Genomic DNA, 2,896 nt, shown 5'->3' with positions numbered 1-2,896 from the left:
CGTAAGGGCAGCCACCTCGTGCTTCATCTCCGTCGAAAGGCTCTCCCTTAGAGCACTGCCGCCTGGAGTCACGGCGGATGTGGTGCAAGAGAGGGGAGTGTGGAGAAGATGAATAGATCAGAAGTTTTCTCGAAAAAAAAATTCAAGCAACTTGGCCACCGTATATACGAATATGAGACAAGACGACAAATGAACAAATCATTTCCCTTGATCATGTTCACCATCTTCTGAATATTAGAACTTTGTTTGTTTACTCTTCCAAAACATCATATATAATTTAATCAAGAACCTGAAAAAAAAACCTACGCAACTTATACACGGATCCAACATCAGGCACACATTGGCACATGCATGGCAGGTACGTGCAAAGCGGAGCTAGTCGAGTGTGTAGCAGCAGTTCTTGAAGGTGTTCATGTCGCGGCTGAAGAGCGGCACGTAGGCGTCCACGCTGCCGTCGCCCAAGAAGGACGGCAGCAGGATGAGCAGGCCCTCCACCGGCAGGTAGCTGGGCATGAAGAAGAACGGCCGGCCGCCTCCGAAGTCCATGTCGTAGAACGGGATCCGCAGCCAGCTGTCGACCTCGATGTTGGGGCTCAGCACCATCTCAACCGCATCGGCCGTCGCCAGCAGCCGCTCCTTCTCCACAGCGCCGGAGTTGGCGAAGTCGATGAACGACTTGAAGTAGCCATCGTTGATCCGGGCCACCGCCCGGCTGATGAGCTCCACCGCGTGCTTCACCGGCCTGGCCACGAGCTCCCCCGCCGTGGTGGTGGGCCGCGCCCAGAGGATGACGTTGCCAGTGTATCCGTCCGGCACCTGCGGGCTCATCCGCGCTCTTCCGTCCACCGCGATGGCGACGCTGGTGGTCTCCCCGCCATCGAGCCCGCGCGCCTTGGTCATGCTGCGCCACAGGTGCGCCACCACGCACTAGAGGGTGCTGCACGGCCGGGGTGCGCCCGCCGACGCCTGCGCCTTGAGCCTCGAGATGAACTCCCGGCTGAAGTGCACCTTGTTGACCACCACCTCGTCGTCTTCGTCGTCGCCGTCCCCACAGACAACATCGTCGTACACCTTCTTGTAGGGTTTGAACTCGACGCCACGGTGCTCGTACTCGACGTGCAGCGGTTCACGGGGATGGAAGAAGGAAGCGCGGTCGTGCACCGGGACGGGGTCGATGGCGGCGCCGCGGGTGGCCTGGCTCCAGGCGACGAAGAAGTTGCCGGTGGAGCGGCCGTCGGACACGATGTGCTGCGTGGTGAACCCCACGATGAGCGACCCGCACGGGAAGCGCGTGACCTGGATAAGCATGAGCTCCTCGGGCCCGTCGTCGCCGCTGGGGTGCAGGCTGAGCACCTCCGGCGTGGGCTTGAGCGGCATGACGCTGTCGAGCGCCACGTCGGCCGTCGCCTCCACGAACCGCGCGCCGGCGTCGTTGAGCATGATCGCGCGTTCGCCGTTGGTGTCCACGCCGAGCCTCCCGGCCCACTCGCGGTAGTCCACCAGCGCCCTGGCCAGCCCGGCCTCAAGATGAGAGCTGAATTGCTTAGTCACACGTACTAGGAATCTCGGACGTGCGGTATGGGTGTTCTTGGGCAGAGGTACAAACAAGGATCTTGAGTGTGAGATTATTGGGTGGTGAGGCTGGATGAGCAGATGTCTGAGTGTTATATAGAGAACTGGAGGGCGATGCATGCGTGCTTGCGTTTTGTGAATGTAGGATTAGCAAGCAGACTAGGACGAGCGGATTGGACGAGTCAAAACACATTTCCTGAGGTAGGTGGACGAGCGGATTGAAAGACCTTTTTTTCTCTTGGCGAACTGAGTTGAGTTGACCATGCATACCATTTTCGCCCCGTCCAGAAGAGAAGAACCAGCACTTAGTAGTGGCAGCATCGTTGATAGTACTGATGAGCAGAGGATGAAATGGAACCCCGCATTGTGAATTTAGTACTCCCTCTGTCCCAAAATTTTTGTCTTAAATTTGTCTAGATACGGATGTATCTAATACTGAAATGTGACTTGATATATCCGTATTTAGACAAATCTAAAACAAGAATTTTAGGACAGAGAGATTACTACACAACTACTTGAAAAGGAGAAAAGCCCCGGTCTCACGTCAGGGTGATGCATGCAGCCTAATTATCAAATAAAAAAACAAAACAAGATCTCAGGTCCAGTACTGACTCACAAACAGAGCCCAAAACAAACAAAATGTAGAAAAGATGCCACAGCAGGCAAAACAATAGACTACGATGACTGGTCTAGCACATTCTAATGCATGCGTCCGGTTGTTTGGTCTAGTACCACATGAATTTGAATTAATACATATTCCTTAACTGAGCTAAGTCTACACTGGCTTCTAACCACGTTCAAAGGTCGGAACGGACAAATTACAAGGGCCCAGGTTTACGACTAATGAATGTTTACATTGACTCGGTATAAAATGTTCCTAATATTTTAGTGGTGTTTGCCATCTATCCAAGGAAAAACCCATTCTACTCCCAAAGATAATGTCGACATGCTTATTTTACATTTTGTCGTAGAAAATTAGCCGTAAATGTATGCCAAAGTGGGTGAAACAAAGGCCAAAACAGGCTAGAACGAGTGGGCCAAAGGGGTTTACTGTTATTCACCGCAATGCCAAACGCAACATAAATATCACATTTACGAAAATTGTCGCCTTTGCACCCCATCTAACAAACTCGTTGAGACAAACATGACCTTTGAGCGTACAAAGTGAAAAATCACTCACCTCACCCCATGGTTTCCCCGAGGCACCCAACCCGGTTGTATTTTTATTTTTATTTCTTGCGAAAAAAATTCTGATATATTCATCTTCAAATATGGCAGTACAACGAATATCAGAAATAATAAGAAATACATCTAGACCCGTAAA

The 2,896-nt window shown here is 51.9% G+C and overlaps 1 pseudogene; it reads right to left on the bottom strand.

Annotated features, from left to right (window-relative positions):
- Positions 1 to 375: 375 nt before the first annotated feature.
- Positions 376 to 1,692, bottom strand: LOC119361270 (annotated as a pseudogene).
- Between the last annotated feature and the right edge of the window lie 1,204 nt (positions 1,693 to 2,896).

Source organism: Triticum dicoccoides, chromosome 2B, assembly GCF_002162155.2.
Source record: "Triticum dicoccoides isolate Atlit2015 ecotype Zavitan chromosome 2B, WEW_v2.0, whole genome shotgun sequence".
NCBI lineage: Eukaryota > Viridiplantae > Streptophyta > Magnoliopsida > Poales > Poaceae > Triticum > Triticum dicoccoides.
The sequence above is the reverse complement of the archived record's forward strand: the minus strand, read 5'-3'. Positions and strand labels throughout refer to the sequence as shown.